We start from the raw sequence: 20,769 nt of genomic DNA, 5'->3' as shown, positions 1-20,769 counted from the left end.
AAAATCATAAAATCTTAGCCAATAGACTACAGTTACACATTAAAAAATATATACATCATGCTCAAGAAGGCTTTATCCCAGGTTTGCAAGGCTGGTTTAACATGTCACAAATCCGTAAATGTAATACATCATATCAATAGAAGCAAAAACAAAGACCATAGGATGCTCAATAGAAAAAGCATTTGATAAAATTCAGCAACATTTTCTAACAAGAACACATAAGAAAATAGGCATAGATGACATATTTCTTAAGCCGATTGAAGCCATCTATGACAAACCCACAATTAATATTATACTAAGTGGAGTAAAACTGAAATCTTTTCCACTTAGAACTGGAAGCAGACAAGGTTGTCTTCTATCACCACTACTATTCAACATAGTGCTGGAAGTTCCAGCCAACGCAATCAGGCAAGAGAAGGAAATAAAAGACATCCAAAAGGGGGCAAAGGAGGTCAAACTCTTGTTCTTTGCTGATGATATAATTTTACACTTACAGAACCCCAGAGAATCAATGACAAGATTCCTGGAAGTGATCAAGAAATACAGTAACATCTCAGGGTATAAAACCAATATCCACAAATTAGTAGCCTTTGTATATGCCAGTAATAGCCAAATTGAGAAGCAAATCAAGGACACAATTCTACTCTACACAGTAGCTTCAAAGAAAATGATTCTTAGGAATATACCTAAGGGAAGATGTGAAGGGTCACTACAAAGAGAATTATGAAACCCTAAGAAAAGAAATAGCAGAAGATTTTAACAAATGGAAAAATATATCATGCTCTTGGATTGGAAGAATCAACATTATTAAAATGTCTATACTTCCCATTAATTCTACTGATTTAATGCAATCTCCATTAAAATACCAACATCATACCTAGAAGAACTAGAAAAAATAGTACAATCCGTTTAAGAAATGTCCCTTCTATACCAATTTTCTTAAGTGTTCTGATCATGAAGGAATGCTGGATATTATCAAAAGCTTTTTCTGCATCAATTGAGAGAATCATATGGTCTTTGTTTTTTAATTGTTTATGTGCTGAATTAAATTTATAGATTTACATATATTGAACCAGCCTTGAGACCCTGGGATAAAACCAACTTGGTCATGATGTATAATTTGTTTGATGTGTTGCTGAGTTCTGTTTGTTAGGATCTTGTGAATATTTTTGCACCTATATTCATTAGTGATATTGGTCTATAATTTTCTTTTCTTGTTGGGTCTTTTCCTGGTTTGGGGATCAGGGTGATGTTTGCTTCACAGAACATGTTGGGTAGTATTTCTTCTTTTTCTATATTTTGGAACAAGTTGAGTAATATAGGTACTAGTTCCTCTTTAAAGGTTTGGTAGAATTCTGACGTGAAACCATCTGGTCCCGGGCCTTTCTTTTTAGGGAGATTTTGTATGGTTGAACTTGATATAGGCCTATTCAACATTTCCACTTGATTCTGGCTAAGTCTTGGAAGGTGACGTGCTTCCAAGTATTGGTCAATTTCCTTCAAATTTTCATATTTCTGGGAATAAAGTTTCTTGTAATATTCATTAAAGCTTTTTTGAATTTCTGAGGAGTCTGTTGTTATTTCGTCTTTGTCTTCTACACTGCTGGTGGGAATCAAATTAATACGTTCCTTTTGGAAAGATGTTTGGAGAACACTTAGAGAACTAAAAATAGACCTGCCATTCAATCCTACAATTCCTCTACTAGGTATATACCCAGAAGACCAAAAATCACATTATAACAAAGATATTTGTACCAGAATGTTTATTGCACCCCAATTCATAATTGCTAAGTCATAGAAAAAGCCCAAGTGCCCACCAATCCACAAATGGATTAATAAATTGTGGTATATGTACACCATGGAATAGTATGCAGCCTTAAAGAAAGATGGAGACTTTACCTCTTTCATGTTTACATGGATGGAGCTGGAACATGTTCTTCTTAGTAAAGTATCTCAAGAATGGAAGAAAAAGTATCCAGTTACTCAGCCCTACTATGAAACTAATTTATGGCTTTCATATGAAAGCTATAACCCAATTATAACCGAAGAATATGGGGAAAGGGGACAGGGAGGGTCGGGGAGGGGGGAGGATGGGCGGAGGGAGGGTGATTGGTGGGATTACACCTACGGTGCATCTTACAAGGGTACATGTGAAACTTACTAAATGTAGAATATAAATGTCTTAACACAATAACTAAGAAAATGCCAGGAAGACTATGTTAACCAATGTGATGAAAATATGTCAAATGGTACATAAAAGCAGTGTATGGTGCCCCATGATTGCATTAATGTACACAGCTATGATTTAATAATAAATTTAAAAAAAAAAGAAAAGAAAAAATAGTACTTCATTTTGTATGGAACCACAAAACAAAAAAACCCCACATAGCCAAAGCAATTCTTAGTATTAAAAATGAAGTTGGAAGCATCACTCTACCAGACTTTAGGTTATATTACAAGTCCACGTGATCAAAACAGCATGGTATTGGCACAAAAATAGAGATATAGACATATGGAACCAAATAGAAAACCAAGAGATTAGACCAGTCTCTTACTGCCACCTGATCTTTGATAAACCAAACAAAAGCATACAATGGAAAAAACAATTCCTATTCAGCAAATAGTGCTGGGAGAATTGGATAACCACATGTAAAATACTGAAACTGTACTGACACCTTTAATCACTTACAAAAATTGACACAAAATGGATAAAAGATTTAAATTTAAGATATGAAACAATAAAAATCCTAGAAGAAAGTGTGGGAAAAACTATTGATGATGTTGGGGAAAGATTTTATGAAGAAGACTTCAGTGGCAATTGCAACAATGATAAAAATAAACATATGAGACTAAATTAAACTGAAAAGCTTCTGCATAGCTAAGAACACAAAAATTAAAGCAAAAAGACAACCTTCAGAATGGGAAAAGGTATTTGCATAGTATGAATCTGACAAAGGATTGATAACTAGAATCTACAGAGATCTCAAATTAACGTAAGCAAAGAGCTAAGAATCCCATCTATCACTGGGCAAGAGACATGAACAGAATCTTCTTGAGGAAGACAGATCAATGGCTAAAAAACATTTCAAAAAATGTTTACCGTCCCTAATCATCAGAGAAATGCAAATCAAAACTACCCTGAGATATCACCTAACCCCAGTGAGAATGGCCTACATCACAAAGTCTTAAAACTGCATATGCTGGTGTGGATGTAGAGAGAAGGGAACATTTTGACACTGCAGCTAAGACTGCAAACTAATACAACCTCTTTGAAAAGAAGTATGGAGAATCCTCAAAGAACTCAAAATAGATCTTCCTTTTGATCCTGCAATCCCATTACTAGGCATCTACCCAGAAGAAAAAAAATCATTTTATTGTAAGGACATTTCTACTAGATTGTTTATCAAAGCTCCACTTACAATCGCCAAAATGTGTAAACAACCTAAATGCCCCCCAACCCACGAATGGTTTAACAAACTGGGGTACATGTATACCATGGAATATTATTCATCCATCACAAAGATGGAGATTTTACATCTTTTGTATTAATGTGTATGGAATTAAAACACATTCTTCTTAGTAAAGTATCACAAGAATGGATAAGCATGTATCCAATGTATTCAATACTAATATGAAGGCAGTAGACAATCTAACAGACACTTACATAAGAGAAAAACTCAAATCTATTCAAGGTAGAGGGCAGGGGAATGAGGGAGAAGAGGGAGGGGGGATGGGTGTGCTCCCACTTAACGAGCACAATATTAGGGTGTATGGCACACCTCTTGGGGGTGGGATGCAATTATAAAAGGGACTCTACCTAACAACTGCAAACCTTGTACCCTATTTCTTTGTACCCTCAAATTAATCTGAAATAAAAATATAATACAGCCTACAATACACATAACATGCAAAATATGTGTTAGGTGACCATTTATGTTATTGGTAAGGCTCCAATCATTGGCAAGCTGTAATTATCACTTTGGAAAGTCAAAGTTCACCCCTAACCCCTACATTGTTCAACTGTATCATGAGTCAACTGTATTATACATCTGGCAATCTCGGATGGTTTAAGGAAAGTTATTCCCAGAGGGAGAAGTGTTACATAAAAGCCCGTTGTTGTAGGTTGAATTGTGTCCCTCTCAGAATTCATATGTGCAAATCAAATGCTCAATATCTCACAGTCTTAACAGAGGTATCACAGTAAAATGACATCATTAGGGTGGGCTGTAATCCAACATGACTGGTGTCCTTACAAAAACACAGATTTGGACAGACATGTGTAGATGGATAATACGATATCTAGGAGCCCAGGAGAGAGGCCTGGAAGGCATCCTTCCAGCACAGCCTCGGGAGGAACCGGCCCTGCAGACCCTCTGACCCTGGACTTCTCACACTCAGAACTGTGAGACAGTGTGAACCTGGTGTTGAAGCCTCCCCGTCCACAGCAGAGCCTTACCACTGTCCTAGAGATTAATCCAATTGTGAAAGGCCCTCTCCACAACTGTCAAGTCTCCGGGAATTTATCCAAGGCATCTTTTTCTCGTATCCCTGGGAAGCCTGGCATGATGTGTTGCTGATAAACTGCCCTCTTGGTGAACTGCAAGTTTTAATTAATTCAGCACAGAGCCTAGACACAGGAGATACCTGGGAACTCTAGTTCAAGAGTTGTTGAAAGCTCTTGAACTCCCTTTTACCTAAATCCTGAAAAAAACAAAGAAACAAAATGACAGATGTGTTTGAGTATCTTCAAGATTTTCACTTATGTTTAGACACACAAATATAAATGCCTGTGTCTGTGTGTGGACAGGAACAGAGAGAGCCATAGATAGAAACGGAGACAGGGGGAGACAGAAAGAGAGCGAGAGAGCATTTTCTACCAAGACTTTCAGTGGGTGGTAGGGAAGAAAAAAATCAGCATGAAGCCAGCATTATAGCTGATGTGTGGGACTATTTATAGAACTGGCCACAGTCATGTCAGATCTTCAAAAGAAGCAAAACATCTGGGCCGATTCCAAAGCAGAGAGGAAGAACCCAAGTCACAACAGAGGCAACACAGTGAAAAGGCTGCATCTGTACAAAAGTTATAATTTACCCTTGCTACATGTGATCCTGCACCTCCCAGTATCTCAGGAGTTCATTCTGGCATGCAGTGTAATGAAAGAATAACACAGTAGTCACTACATCTTCCAATTTTTAAAAAGTTCAAGACCGAATGAATGAATGGTTTCCAATGGTAGAAAACACACAGCAGTTCCTCTGTGAAGGGCCTCCAAGTGGCCAGTAGCCAGTAGAGGTAAATCTGAAAGCAGCCACAGTGAACAGAAGTCAGGGCCACCGTGAACATTTCAGCAGGGCCACAGTTAGGACCAAAAACTATTCCCCACCTCTTCGTCTGAAGGCAGGTGGCACCTCCTCCTTGCTCTGTCTCTGGGAGATGTTGTAAGAATTAATTAAAGAAAAATATTTAAGCTTAACAAACACCTGGGACATCTGCATAAAAGAAAAATAAATCACTATTTCTACAATATTTCACAGACCTAAAGCAGGTGCATCCTACCCTCAACAAAACCAACACACAAAAATTCCAGATTTTGAAAACATACATCAGAACTAAGGTGTCTGTCTTAACCAGCGGGAAATGCCTGGCTGTAGCCCCTAACACACACCTGGCACACTCACGTCCTCCAAAGATATTTGTGCCATAAAAGAATAATTTCCATTGAATAGCCCGTTCCGATGGTATAGTCAAGGTACAATGGGATTTGCAGACATTTGGTTCTTGTGCCACCCTCCTCACCAGACAGCATGAAACATCAGGCCTCAGAGGACAGTTCCCCCACTCTGGTCTCCTGCCTTTGCTCACAGGGTTTCCTCGTGGTCCGCAGCACCTCCAGCATCCATGTCCTATGAGCATGGTGTAGGCAGGGTGGCCTTGTTGATTTAAGAACCCCCTGCCTGGCTTTCCAATGCTAACCCACAGGAGAGGGACAGCAGATTGCCAGTCTGGCTGTGCCTCTGGTGGTGACTAGCACTTGGGGGTCAACCATCAGCAGCGTCCCAGAGGCTGACATATATCAGAGCAGAACACAAACTCTGCCTGCTGCTGTCTCCACAACACAGCCACTTCCACCTCTTCATTCTGAAATGTTTGTTTCTTCCACAAACATTTGGGAGGAGTAGCAGGCAGCTCCCTCCACACAGAGACAGGCTTCCAGGAAATCCACACCGGGCCTGATCTACAGAAAACACCCACATCCCAACCAGGGCAAGGACCTCATCCACTCAGAGGCTGCTGGGGCTCATTTTTTTCCTTCAGTAATTTCCATTATTTGTATACTAAACTTTAATAAAGACACCATAAAGTATTTGGAAACTGCAGAAAAAAATACAAAGAAGAAAATGAAAGTCCTCCATCATGCCGCCATCTGAAGGGCCCTTCTATGAGCATGTGATGCATTTGATTCGTGTTATGCAAACACGCATAATTGTGAGCATTAACTGGCTCAGAAGACATTTCACTTTCAGCCTCACTAGCATTTTCTCATGTCATTGTCACTCTTCGAATGTTTGCTTATGGTGGCCGACTACTCCGTGTATGGACAGACGTAATTAACTAGTTCCCTGACATTGGGAAGGTTGATTCCAGTTTTTCCAGAAAATAAATAGCACTGGAATGAATGATTTTGTGCACTCATATGTCCCCAAATTTCTGATTATTTTCTTGAGCTAGGATCCTAGAAGCAGATCAAGAGGTACAAAAATCCTCAAAACTCACGCTTTCCAGAAACGTTGCACGGTTATATTCCATCTACTGGCCATCCTACCGTTCTACCATGTCTCTGGAACACCAAGCAGTGTCACTGTTAACATTCAATAATTTTATAGCTGGAGAATGGCATCTGGCTTCCATTTGTGTTATTTTTATTGGAATTGTTCTTGGTTGATCAGCGTTTGGCTTGCACGGCCTCTCCTTGACAACCCCAGCAGCCCCACGAGGCAGGCCCTCTCATGCCACAGAGGCAGAACGTAAGCACAGCCACGTGCCCAGTGCAAGGGCCACCACTAACTCCCACAGCCTGGACACCATGCCTAACGATCCTACCATGCTCATCAGTTTAGCAGTTGAACATACGCTCCTGTCTTTTTAGTTGTTGTCATTCTCTTTCTCCAAACTATAGTAAATTAATTTTTCTGTGTAGAAAATCAACCCTCAGCCTTTCGGGTATGTTGATGCTCTGTGCTCATACCAAGATTCACACATCACCCCCTAAAACTCCTCCTTGGCTCAGCCCAACCCAAACAACCACCAGTCGTTAAGCATGACAGTGTTTTCAATGTAACGTTGAAGAAAAAAGTTTTAACAAGCTTCTCCTAAGTGTCCTGCCCACAGATTGCTCAGCGTGTAAACGTTGATTGAGAAATATCGATTCATAGTCAAAAATGCAACACTTAGGAGCAATCAGACCAACTTAGAAACATAGCCCTCACTCAGGCCCGTTGTACCAGAATATTCCTCTGCTTGTAGGAGGCAGAGTAAGAAGCGGATTGTTTCCCCTGCAGGGATGGGAATGTCTCCTGACCAGACAGTTCCATGACAATGGAGCACCCGGGGCATGGCCAGCTCCTCCTCAGAGGCCGCAGAAGTGCCACCCCGCTCCCACTGGACAGACTCATCTGGAAGAATGAAAGCCCTGGAGCCCCTGCACTGGGCCTGGTGAGAGGACACTCTTCCACCCAACAGGGAATCCCTGCACAACAGCACAACAGGGGAGGCCGAGGTGAGTGCATCTCCTTCCTTTGAAGTCACCTGCCTGCCCAGGAATTCACGCATAGAAGAGTTCTGCAGCGTCATGAACCAGCCTTGTGCCTGCCTCAGATCTCTCTGTGACTCGCAGCCAGTCATCCGCCTGACTCAGCTCAGGTTCTAGATGGATCAGATTTGCCCACAAATCACTTGATTACTATGAGAAATCTATGTTTCCACGTTTCTAAACATTGCAGAGATTTTTGGTTCCCTTTAAAATCTCTCTCAGTGTTATGGTTCTAGCAGCTTTCAGAGTTTCCTTCCCAGGGTTTATTTTTCTGAAGGTACAACACTACTTCACAATGCCACCCTGTTCCTCTCCGGGGTCTTTCTTCCAAAAACCTTGACTGGCAATATTTGAGAGGAAGCGCTTGAACTCTAACACAAGGAAAAAGACATTTCAGCCTTCTCACCAACCACTCTGACATCTCTGCAGCAGAACGACAGGGAGCATGACCTGGTCACCTTAGCCCCCTGGCCTAGGAGAGAGACCACTCCCCACCACCACAGCCACCAGCTTTTATGACCTACCACAGACCCTGGACTCTTCCTCTGTGAGGTCAGCTCTGATGCCCCATCTAATCTCTACAGCATACCTATGAGGTAGGTGTCAGGATTTCAGAGCTGGGAAAGCTGAGGTCTGGAGCAGCCACATGAACTCATTTTTGTTTATTTGTTTGTTTGTTCCGAAACAGGGTCTCACTCTATTGCCCTTGGTAGAATACCAGGGCATCTTCATAGCTCACAGCTACCTGAAACTCTTGGGCTCAAGTGATCCTCCTGCCTCAGCCTCCTGAGTAGTTGAGACGACAGGCGCCCACCACAACCCTTGGCTTGTTTTTCTTTCTTTTTTTTTTTTTTTTTTAATTAAATCATAGCTGTGTACGTTTGTTTTTCTATTTTTAAGAGACAGGTCTCACTCTTACTCAGGCTGGTCTCACACTCCTAAGCTTAAGTGATCCTCCCACCTCGGCTTTCCAGAGTGCTGGGATTACAGGCGTGAGCCCCTGAGCCCAGCCCCACGTGAACTAGTGAAGCCAGGTCTGTAAACTTCCCTTGGGTTAGATAAACTCTAAGACCTTACACCTCTGTTCTCTCTTATTCTCTGCTTCATCTCAAAAACAAAGAAAACCCCAAATATGAGACACGAAGAAAAGATAGGTGAGTTCCCCTTATGTGTGCTTAGCACCACACACAGAAGCTCACAGGCCAAGTGTATTTCAGGTGGGCACTCAAGGCCTGCAGGAGTCTGTGAGACCATTTTTCCAGGACTCTCGCTCCGCATCCTCATCTTGGCCTTGTTAATTCAGTCATAACTCTCTAGAATTTACAGGGCCCTTCCCGCAATGAAAAGCTCAAGTGATAACATTGACAGAAATCTTTTAATTTTGATTTAGAGACTCAGAATATCTCTCTGTCATGGTCCAGCATCCCTGTCTCTCTCTCAGTGTGTGTGGGGGAAGGGGGGCACATCTAGCTCCACAACCTCCTGGGCCAAAGTCCTTGCCCTCCTGCCTCGGGGCTCTTTATCTTCCGTCCCAGGCCCTAAAGAGAGGAAGCCACACACAGGAACCCCACCAGCCACCCCATCCCGCTCCTCCTGCCCCCAGCTGTCCCAGGAGTAGCAGGGCCAGGCCTGGTCCCTCACTGAGCTCTGGGAGTCCTCTCCTCTCTTGTCACCTCAGGCCTTCTTCAGGGGATCACGTCCACCTGCTCACAAACCTCCTGTCACGCCCCCATTTGTAAGTGAGAACACCTGGTGTTGACCCCACACTCCCCAGCCTACAGCAGACACCTCCTTCCTTTGCAACCCTTTGAGATGACATGCGCTGTATCCAAAGTCCTCACCTCACTCTCCACCAAAGCGCTCTCCTCCACTCACCCACAGCCCCCAGATGCCAACACACAATTCTCAGGCCTTGTCTTACTCCATCCACCAGCAGAATTTGACCCAGATGATCTCTACCTCATTCTTCAAAAATGCTTCTCTGGTTTCTGAGCCAAACTTCTCCCTGGTTGGCCTGCCAGGGGTCCTGGGCTGCCCCTGCTCAGCCCCTTTTGCTCATCTTCAATATCCTAGACCCAAGGTCTGCAAACTATGCCCACAGGCCGATTGCCTGTTTTGTAAATAAAGTTTTATTGGGACATGACCATGCTCATCATTTACCCATCATGCACAGCTGCTTCTGTGTTACAACAGCAACAATGAGCAGTTGTGGCAAAGCCTAAAATATTTACTATTTGGCTCTTTAAGGAAAACTTTGCCAAGTCTCCCCTAGAGCTGCAAACATCACAGTTCTCAAAACTCCCTCTTCCTGTCTCCTCTCTACCTGGTGATTACATCTCTCCCATGACCCTAAGTCCCAGTGATACACTGACACCTCCAGACCCACAACCCAACCCTCTAGCAGGCGTTTCACTCAGATGTCTCTCACCCCACAAGAGAGCTCTTCACTCCAGCCCCCACAATTTGCTACTTCCATGCTCTTTTCCATTTCATACCCAAAGCCTTAGAATCACCCTTGAATTCCCCCACCCTCTGGTGTTTCTCAAGCCCCACATTCCACCCATCTGCAAATCCTGCTAGCCCTCCCTTCAAAACATATCCAGAATCTGACCTCTTCTCCTCCATCCGCCACCCTGATCCAAGCAACTGCCCTCTTGCTGCTTGCCTCTGTCCCAGGCCCCCTCCAACATGCTGCCCACACAGTCCTCTCAAATCTGGACTTTGTTACTCCTTGGCTCAAAACTCCCAGTGGTGTGAGGATGTACACCCTGACCTCACTGCTGTCCCTGCCCCAAGTGTCTCCAGCTTCAGGGTCTCTTCCTGGCCTAGACCATGGATCCCCTGTGTAACCACACAGACCACCCCCCACTGCCCTCAGGTCTCAGCCACAGCATGTCTATGAGCCCCCCCAGGCACCCGGACTCCTTACGTCACCCTCCAACATGTTTATGGATTTGTTTACCATCTGCCTCCCCACTAGAATCAAAGCTCTGAAAAGATGGGAACTGGGTCACTTTTGTCCACTGCTGTGTTCTCAAAGCTTAGAAGTGTACCTGTCAAGTCTCGTGTTTTAAGTGAACACATAAAATGTCAGCAGTGCACGTCTCCGATTAAGGATGAGGAAGAGAAGCACGTTGTTCACCTCGTGGGGAAATTAAGGAGCAGAGCCTCAGCATAGAGGTCACACGCCCACAGCCAGCAGTGTCCTGTGCTCAAGCAAACCAGTCCACAACTACAAAGAAGCCGCCCAGCCAGCTACTCCCCACCAACCACTCCTGACATCACTGTCCAGGTGGGACAGATGGAGAAGGGGCTTCTCTGGGGGAGAGAGCAATGGCCCACCCACGCTTCCTTCCCATGCTGGCCCAGGCCCTCCACTGCCGCCCAGCTGGGGATCCTGGACACAGCCTCCAGAAGAAGGAGCGAGCGGACGGCCCTAGGAACTAGCAGGTGTGCGCCGGCCTGGAATCCGCCGCTCAGGAGCCTGGCATCTCCCTGAGTCACAGACTCCTCATCTGTGAAACCCAGGGATGACCAAATGTTCACAAATTTGAAAACAAGAAGCAGTCTTAAGCTCTTTTTCTTTCCTTCTTATCTGTGTCTTATCATTCTGAAAAGCCTGTAACTTACAACTTGGACAGAGGTTACACGTGTCCCTGTGCTGCCGGCTGCTACCTCCTTTCTGCACGTGGCTCCCAGTTTCTCCAAGGATACCCCAGTCTGCTCCCCTCCTTGTCTTTATTTTTTTATTTCTTTCTGTCTCATAACTTCTCTCTTTCCCACATTCTGAACATCCTCAGTTCCAGACAGGGAGGGGAAGGCTGGTAGGAAGGCAGCACCCCATCCTCCTCTCTCTTCCTGCAGCCGTATCCTCCTCAGCAAAACCCGGAGAGGCCACAGGGTGGGGAAGAGGCCTTGTGAGAGCCACCAGCCTGCTTCCTCTAGCCTCTGGGCTCTGCCTCCCTTCACCCCTGTCACAACGTCTGAGAATGCAGCAAAGCCTGGAAAGCTGGGGCACCAAGGCACTTCTCACCATCACGCCCTCCCAGTCCTCCAATGGAAGCCACGTGGCCTCTTGGCAGCCACAGCCAGTCAGACCTGCACTCATACAGAGAATGTCCCCTGCCAATCAAATCACCCGCATTCTCCAGTGCTCCAGGCCCAGGACCCTCTGTCTCTGGACATCCCGGACATCCCTTTCCCCAGCACCTACCCTCGTCTCACACTGCAGGGCTCTGTTGGATACACCCTTGGACTCTCTTGCTGTTAACTCTCTTGCTGTCCTCTCTTGCTGTTAACTCCTCAAGTATCTGCCAGGGCTGTGTGGGGCACTATTCTGCATCCCTCCTTCACCCAAATGTGGGGGCCACAAGTCCTTATTAATTACAAGGTGGGGCAGTATTTACAGGCAGAAAAACCCAGCTCATTCTAGGCCTCGATCTTGGGTCTGCTGTTCTTACGACTAAGAAGAGTGGCTTTGCCTCCCAAGCATCAATTTCCTCCTCTGCAAAATGGGAATGACAATACCTTTCCCACCCACCTCTGAGGCTTGTGAATACAAAATACCATACAACATGAGTTAATTATTAAAATAAACAGAGCGGCAAATCATCCTCACAGCCACACCGCCCACCTCCTCCTGCCCTACCTCCAGGCAGACCTGTCCACTTCTACCAAGTCAGCCTGTGAAAGGCCAGGGGCCTGCCCATCAGAGCTGCTACCTGTCCAGCCCAGGGAAGACGCCCAGAGCCCAGAGGTGGCCCTGCACACATCACAGAGCCATCCAGCTGTGACGCCCAACCTGAGCAGACTGTCCTGGGCTGCCTGGAGTTTATGCAACAAAGGAAGCCACAGCAGGAAGCTAACGTGTTCCAGAAAAACAGGAACAAACAAGAAGTCCAATCAGGAGGAGAACCAGAGGGTCGTTGCCTCTGGGGAGCCTGCAGCACCCAGAGTCTGCCTAAATGTGACAGCTGTCAGCACGTTATGTGGTTTTAATTAATAAGTGAATTAAGGAAAAGGCATGGCTTCTGGGAAGAAGCAGCAAATCCATACCTTTTTGTGGAAATCTGCCATTCCCTTAAGAGCACATAGGATGCTCAAAACAGCCCACTCTGGAAAGAGTGTGGCAGGGGCATCAAAGTTTCTTGTTTTTATACCTAGCAAAGCCACATGCTGGCTTTGTGACCCCGGCCAAGACGTAGCCTGTCACTCTGAGCCTCAGCTTGTCTGCTTGTAAAGTGAGCAGATGGATGTGATCATGGAAATGCTTAGATAGGCCTGACACTGCAGGTGACAGGGCCAAGGGACCACGTCCTGTACAGAGACCCTGCACACTCCAGGCCCTTCCCCAGGATGCCGGCAGCACTTGCTGGATTTCAAGAGACCATTTATCTTATCTCACCAAATGGATTCAGAACAGAGGGCCGGCCTTGCACATCTTGGTAGCAACACGCACCTAATACATTGCTACTCGGATACTTAGTACTTGAATGTTTGTGGTTGGAGTGACTGAATTTAAAAAGCGAAATAACATGTCTATTGTCAGAAATTTGAAAAATACAAAAACATTTACAGAAATCAAAACTCATGTGTTTCCTACAATGTGGTGATAACAACTGTCAAGGTTTTGATACATACCGTCCTAGTTCCAGGACTACATATACCTTTCATTGTAATTGCTACCATATTCTATTTACTTTTAAATCTTTACTTAATATATATGATTAGCATTTTCCCATATTCTTATGTATTATTCAATGTAATTTTAATAGTTTCCGTGATTTCCATTTTGTGGATGAGCCATATTATAATTAATCCCCCATTCAATATTTTGTTATGATGAATAATGCTGAAAGGAATAGCCTTAATTAGAACTATTTTACACATCTCTGGCTATTTCCTTAGGATAGATTTCTAGAAGAGAAATTGCGTACTGATTCAAGGGGTATATATTTTGAGCTATGTCTCCAATGTTTGCAAATTATCTTCCCACCAGCTAAGTCTAAAAATGTCCATTTCCCAGCAACACTCTTACCCACACTGGGTAAGACACGATCATTTTTCATATTTGTTACTCTGTTCTGCGGGTAATGATGCCTTGTTTTCAACTTCACATTTTAATTATTGGTGAGGTGGGACACTTCTATGTACTTCTGTGGCCACCAACTTCCCTCGAATGTGTTTGAACCCTCCATTCACATTCTTCACCTGCTTTTCCATCAGAGAAAAGATTGATTCTTTTAAATACTTTACGGAAAACAGCATTCGTTCCCAGCCCCCTCCCATGGTCCTGCCCTCCACTGGAGCATCGATTCTGAGGTCTCATTGTCCTTCTCTGCAGTTTCAACCTGAGCCTTCCCCTCCTGTCTTCATTGAGCTCTCCTTTATCTCACAGCGTGACCTTTCCTTGGCACCTGTCAGCTTCTTCTCAAAGGGATGAATAATTCCTCTTATTTGCCTGATCTCCTGTAAGTTATGAAGTCAAAGTGCTGCCCTGGGATGCTCCTCCTCCTATGCCCTCCTATGCCCTCCCCGTCGCTGTGTCTCCCTTCCAGCCCTCGCCATTTCTCACCTGGACAGCAGCAAATTACTTCCAAACCAGCCTCTCAGTCCCAGGGTGGCCCCCACTCTGTGCCCCCGAACTTCACTCTCAGTCTTTATTTCACAACCACTAGCATCATTTTCTTAAATGCAAAAGTGACCATGTGATTGTGTCATTTTCTGCCTGAAACCCTTCTGCTCCCCTCTGTAGCCAGCTGCCCCCACCACCTGGCAACCAGCATTCACGACCACCCTCTGCCCCTGCACAGCAGACTCACGTGTGCAGGCTCAGCAGCACCCAAGTCCTACCAATACCTTGCCCTGTCCTGCTCCCAAGTCTTGCAAATATGGTCCCCTCCTGCCTGCTGCATTGCCATCCACCTGGTGGCTTCCTTCTTAATTCTCAAGGTGCCACTCTGTCCAAGAGGCCTCCTCTGATCACCCCAAATCTGGCAAACCGTGCTGTGCCCTGCACCAGGAGACACAAAACTATACCCCAGACACCTGATTGGTTCAGACATCACCCGACTGGATGAAGAAGGCAGGCAGTGGAAGCAGGGTTAGCCTCAGGCCCTCTCAGGAGTCATGGGCTGCTCCGCCTTCTGCAGGAGGCTCTGCTGGGCCTTGAATTTCTGCCCTTTCTGAACCACCAATGTGGCTCAAGGCACCACAGGAAAGCCCTCCACAGCCACAACTGTCTCATGCTTCTGGGGGGCCTCCTCTCCCCAGCAGCACTGACAGCCAGCCTTTGGGCCCTGCCCTGAGCTCACCCAGCACACACACAGCAGTTTTCACCCTTCCCTGGGCCATCTCTGTCCTCTGTCTGCCCCTCATGTTTGTAAAGGAGACAGGTAAAGTGTCCCATCCAGGGTAGACCCTGTGCCATGGGCCTGTCTTATTTCACCATCCAGTGAAGACTGTGAAGAGAAATCTAAAGTCTCCTCCATCTGTAAGATTCAGATGAAACATCTTTCATGTTCCCACATCTGTCTTCCCAGCCCTCCTTGCTCTAGCCATTGTCTCCTTTCCACTCTGGTTTTGGGCACACATTCCCACTGCACTGGCCTTGCAGCAACTCTCAGGAGCCCCCACAGGGGTGGCTCAACCTCCCCTTCCAAACCCTCGCCCAGGACTGGAGAGCATACCATGTAAAGCAGGGGAGCTGGGACTGCGCACACGGTGCTAGTGATGGACCCTCAATAATAGCATCTAGCCGAGGTGTCCCTGTCTCTGCCATTGGTTAGAGAGAAATTAGGAGCCTAGAAAAAAGCAAATGGTCTGTTCAATTTAGACACAAGAAGAAAATGAGTTACAAAGCAAACAGCACCTCCTTGGGAGATGGAGGACATGACCCTGAACCCTGTTCTGTGAATGGCTCACTGTGTGACCACACCAAGGCCTGTTAACGTCTGTGGGCCTCATCTGGAAATGAACTACTGCACTTGATGAGAGACCCCCCAGCAACAGACAAGAGTTGTCAGGCAAAGCTGGGAGGTGAGGGTGGGAAGGGGTCGCCAGGCCCTGAGGGCAGCGTGGGCTGGCTATACTCCCTGTCCCCTCACCCCAGGAACTTTGATTCTCAGTCGCTTCAATATAGCCCCAGAGTGAGCATGAAGTTTTGGAGAAATATCGAAGGAGCCTCATCTGGACAGGGCATGGCCCTGCATTTCAGCTTCTCCTGGATCTCAGGCTCCTCCAGCGGAAATCTCCGTTTCCTACAGCTATCCATCTCCCATCATCACGGAGGCTCAACAACCTTCCCTTTTAAACAACTCTTGCTGATGGAAAATTCTTCCTCATACCTAATCTAAGTCCATCTGCTGCAATTTCTGTCTATTTTCTCTCGTTCAATCCTTGCTGGAGATGGGGAACAGCTGGTCGCCATCCTCCACGTAACATCCCTCCTAAACCGAAATCAGTCATTACATCAGCCCTCATCCTGTGCTTCTCCTGGTGTGACATCCGCCGCCCCTCCCAACCTGAAAGCACCACTGGTCACTACAGCCCGCATGTGAGGGCGCTCTCTACGCTTCCAGACCTTCCCAAGCTATAGCATCTGCCGTGGGACAAAGGACCCTGGGCCAAAACCAGGAGAGAAGATTGGAGCAGAAAACAACCCACAAGAACATAACCCAAACCCCTGGCTCTACCTGTGAGGAAACTAAGAGTCAGGAAGGGCAAGTGAGCACAGGTCACCCTGAGTGCCAGACCTAACGCCACAATGCTCCCCGGGGCTGCAGCCTGGCATCAGCAAAGGTCAGAACAGAACAGCCTTCACCAAAAAGCAAAGGGCCATGATTTTTCAGTGTGCTCCCTGCCCAAACTCCATCTTCTCAGTCCCACTAGCAGATGCCTGAAGTTGCACTACACACGTCTTTGATTTCCATTAAGAACGCAAATACCTCTGTGAGTGGCAATACTATTAATGGTTCACACTGTAGTAAGAACGAGGAGGTTTGACCCTTTCCAACTATGCACAGCTTTAGGAACAAGAGGACAAAGAACAAAGAAACTGGGAGCGTGGCAGACAAATCTTGATGCTTGCTAAAGCTTCCCAGATCACTTGTGTGCATGGGGCTGTGGCAGGGCCAACGCCAGGACAGTGACATAGTAAGGGCTTGTGCCAGGTAGGGCTACAGAGGAATCAGACAGGCCTGGGCTCAGACACAACAGCCCTGTCTGCTCACACAGGTCAGCTGCACTGCCTGGGGCTCTTGTGAGGTCTGTGGAGGCTGAGAGGATTACCTCATTGCTCCCTCAGGGCAGTCTCTCTTGCACACCCCAGAATTCCTGACATCCCCTGTTTAACTCTTTCAGGAATGAGGTAAGCAAGGCATGCACAACTACTAAATTCCAACCCCAAGGAATGACAGAAGAAAAATGGGGTTTACCTACCGCTCAGGTTAAGTAAGATTATACAGATACCTGCTTCAGTATGAAACAGCTCCTACACGGGGAACGCAGGGCACGTGAGTAGAAGTGTGAGTCAGATGAACTATTTACTCATAATTTTGGATATGAAATGTTCCTACCAGGAGGAAAAATAACAGTGTGTGGTGAATACACTTCGCAGACTAGATTTCAAAACAGCCTTCACTCCATCTTGAACAAATAAGTGCGTGGTGCTCCAACCTCTTCAACTCTCAGGGAGCTCAGAGTGTCTCAACCCTCCAGACACGCCTCCCCCAGGATAACTGGAGAATTCACATGCCCGTAAAAGAAAAAGAAGACAGTGTAACAGCGTTTACAAAAAACACCTAATACAATAAACGGGCTTATTGGATTTCCCCAAAACCGCAAAATTAAATTTTAAAACAGAAGGCAAAAAGCTCTTCTCTGATAAAAATTTCAATATGTTTTCAATTCTATTTCAGGGGACAGTTTTCTCTAACAGAAAAATCGGCACAAAATGATAAGATCAAAGCGGGTTGGTTAAAAAGATGATTTACTGATGTGTTTATGATGAAAGGGGATAAGAGGGAGGGTGGTAGGGGTGGAGGGGCAGAAAAATAAGGATGGGACCTTTCTGTGCCAGGGAAATCCCACAGGGCCTGGAACAGCAGAAAGACACACACACCCCCTCCCCTCTGTAGTGGCTAAAGGAGGGAGCTCCCCTCTGGCCAGCGGGCAGAGGGGAAAATGCCACACCTGTGGACACTGCTTACCCGGGGTCCCCGCTAAAGCCATCATGGTGGAGGTAATGACAGGTAGCAAATTTAATTTCCTGAGCATCCATGAGCCTCTGCACACACAGACAGGCACCAGCTTCACAAGGAGTTGATCAGCCTGACACCAGAGACAGACTCTCTCCCTGGATCAGCAGAGGCGAGATCCAGGGTTTCACACCCCACCCCATCCGAGGTGAAGCTGTGATGAGGGTGTTTTGCACTTCGTCAATTATCCGTCAGCTCCTATGATCCTTTTTTTAGTCTAAAGTTGTTATTTTAATGATCTCTGTTCCAAATGGGGAAATCGAAGGAAGAGAAATGAGAAGGAGGAAGGAGAAGCAGGAAGCCACCCTGTGTCCCACTTGCAGATCGCCCTCCGCGCCCTGCCCCCCGCCTGCCTTCCCTCCAGGCATGAGTCACCAGCAGGAGCTGTTTTAAATGCCTTACTTTTAATGTTTTCCATCACAATAGAATGTTAGCAGATCTGTATCAACGGAAGGGATCCCCACTTACGCTTCTTGCTCCGGGTCTTAGACACCCCTCAAACTCTAGAACATTTTCTAGTATTGTGACTATCTTCATGAAAACAAGGCTTCCCCCGCTGAAGTCCCCCAGGGGCTGAGTGTGACCTCTCCTGGGCTCTCTGGGGCTCTCATGCCCCAGACAGACCACAGAGGAGGAGGTCCTCCACCAAACACACCCAGCAGCAAAGTTCTCCTTCCACTCCAGGACCCCCAACACAAAGGAATTACAATTTGCAGGCTGCAAGTTTGCTTTGCTTAGGTCAGATAGCATGTGCAGAAGCAAAAGCTGCCTGTATCCTGACCAGAAAAAAAAAAACATAAAAATAGGCAGCTATTTTTTTTTTAAGCATTAAAGTGAGTAGGGCTTCCATAATAACAGTTCCCACCCAAAATAGCTGCCTTTAAAAGGTGGAGGAGAATTGGCGGAACAAAATAAGAATTAACCAGTGAAAGAGATCTGTGGAACCAGAGAATGGAGACTGTCATCTGCACCTTGGCAGGGAGGGTGTCGTAGGGAAGAGGTGCTGCTGCATGATCCTCCCAGAATCTTCACTCATTCCAGGAATGGGAACCCAACTGCCCAGCTTCAGGGCCAGGACAGACGTCAGAGTGAGGAAGTTCACCTGAACTCTCCAGATTGTGACATCAGCCGCAGACTAGCAGCTTGAGAACCCGGCAGGTTTGAGGGCACACCTGGCGAAGTGCAGAGGGCACGTGACTAGCAGCTGCACGCAACCAAGAAGGAAGGTCAAGGCCAAGCCCATCACCTGCTTCCCTGTGGAGACCCTGCTTCCCATCGTCCTCCTAGGGGCCCAGCCACCTGACCCCTCCCTTTGGCAGAAGCTGGGGAAAGGAGATTCCCAAGCATCAACCAAAGGTCTCAGAGCAAAGGAGGTCCTTGTGGTCTCACAATTTAGATGCTCAAAGGTGCTCTGGGCCCAGCCGGCTGCCTGATATGGAGAGATTTTTCACCTGAAGAGCAGTTACCAAAGCTGTGTGGATGGTGACTTCAGCACCATCTCTCTGCCATAGATGCACCTGCACACCCAAACAACCTGCACACCTAGACAGAGCCAGCTGGAGGAAGAGCCACCCCTCCCACCAGCCTGCACCTCGGGGAGCTGCTGTGATACTCAGGGCCCCGGACACCCCTTTCTGTGACAAGGGTGTCAGCTTCACACGGGATCAAATTTAGCTCCATCCGGGTTTTTCAGGACACAGAGCCTGGAAAGTCTTCCAGAGTTTTCGAAAGCCAATCAATGAAATGATTTCTTTTCCTCTGAGAACTGTGTTGAGGGTGTCTCACCAAGTTCGTGGCACAAAGATGCCCACCAGGTCAAACAAGACAGGCCCTACATCCTAGGAAATTTCTTCTTTGCCAAATCAGGTGCATTGAGACAGAGGGGGAGAGGGGCGGAAGGGAGGGGTGGGACCGAAGTTTGAGGAAGGACTCAAGTTGAAGGTCATGATAGTTTGGGGAAGGCAGATCAAGGTAATAATGTAAAGGAGAAACCCCAAACAGCCCATCCTGTTTCTCAGAACCAGCCTCCCAGGGGTGGGTCCACCAGGAAACAGCACATCCTGGGGTCCCCCTGCTTTCCCTCAGCAAGCCCAAACTACACCCCAACCCTGCAGACACCTCTAGCCAAGCCCAGACCTATCTGGACCCACCAGGGCACAGCTCATTCAGAGTAGTAAACAAGCCCACTTCTTGCCAGCGCACAAGTTTTCCAAATTGGCGGCTTGTCCTCCTCCCAACAAAAGACGTGATTTCCACCTTTGCCACATTTCCTGCCCTAAACTTTTCTTCCTGCAAAATCCACCTGCCTATGGTAAACTGCAAAGCCGCTGGGAATGGGAGGGCAGGGGCAGCACCCCGAGATGCAGGCAGAGGTACCTTTTCGGCGGAGCGGAGGGGCTGGCGCCCAGGGGCTCGCCGCCGGCCAGCGGTGGAGGGTGCCGCGGGCTGGGGCCGCCGAGGACCGCGCGTCTGCGGCTCTGCGACCAGACCTCGCGGCGGCCGGACCCGAGTGCGGGCTCTGCACTTGGCAATTGTCTGCGGGCGCCGACGCCCCGCCCCCGGCGCACGCGATTGGCTCCCCGCGCCCGGGCAGGCCCGCATTGGTCTGGGCCGACCTCACTCATGGCTTTGGCTCCTACTATTATCTAAGCCATCAAAGGAAATAATTCCATGTTCCATTGACAACCTGTAAGGCTCTCCTG

At 46.8% G+C, this 20,769-nt stretch overlaps 1 protein-coding gene across 2 annotated transcripts in view; it reads right to left on the bottom strand.

The window, feature by feature from the left end:
* Window positions 1–20,561, bottom strand: part of ZMAT4 (zinc finger matrin-type 4) — a 344,755-nt gene extending 324,194 nt beyond the window's left edge. For both annotated transcript variants that reach the window (XM_053578481.1, XM_053578482.1), the window contains exon 1: window positions 20,444–20,561. The gene's annotated coding sequence lies outside the window, so the exon portion shown is untranslated. The remainder of the gene's footprint in view (window positions 1–20,443) is intronic.
* Between the last annotated feature and the right edge of the window lie 208 nt (window positions 20,562–20,769).

The sequence above is a fragment of the Nycticebus coucang genome, chromosome 24 (genome assembly GCF_027406575.1).
Source record: "Nycticebus coucang isolate mNycCou1 chromosome 24, mNycCou1.pri, whole genome shotgun sequence".
In the NCBI taxonomy this organism is placed as follows: domain Eukaryota; kingdom Metazoa; phylum Chordata; class Mammalia; order Primates; family Lorisidae; genus Nycticebus; species Nycticebus coucang.
Note: the sequence above shows the minus strand (reverse complement) of the source record. Positions and strands in the feature narration are given on the sequence as shown.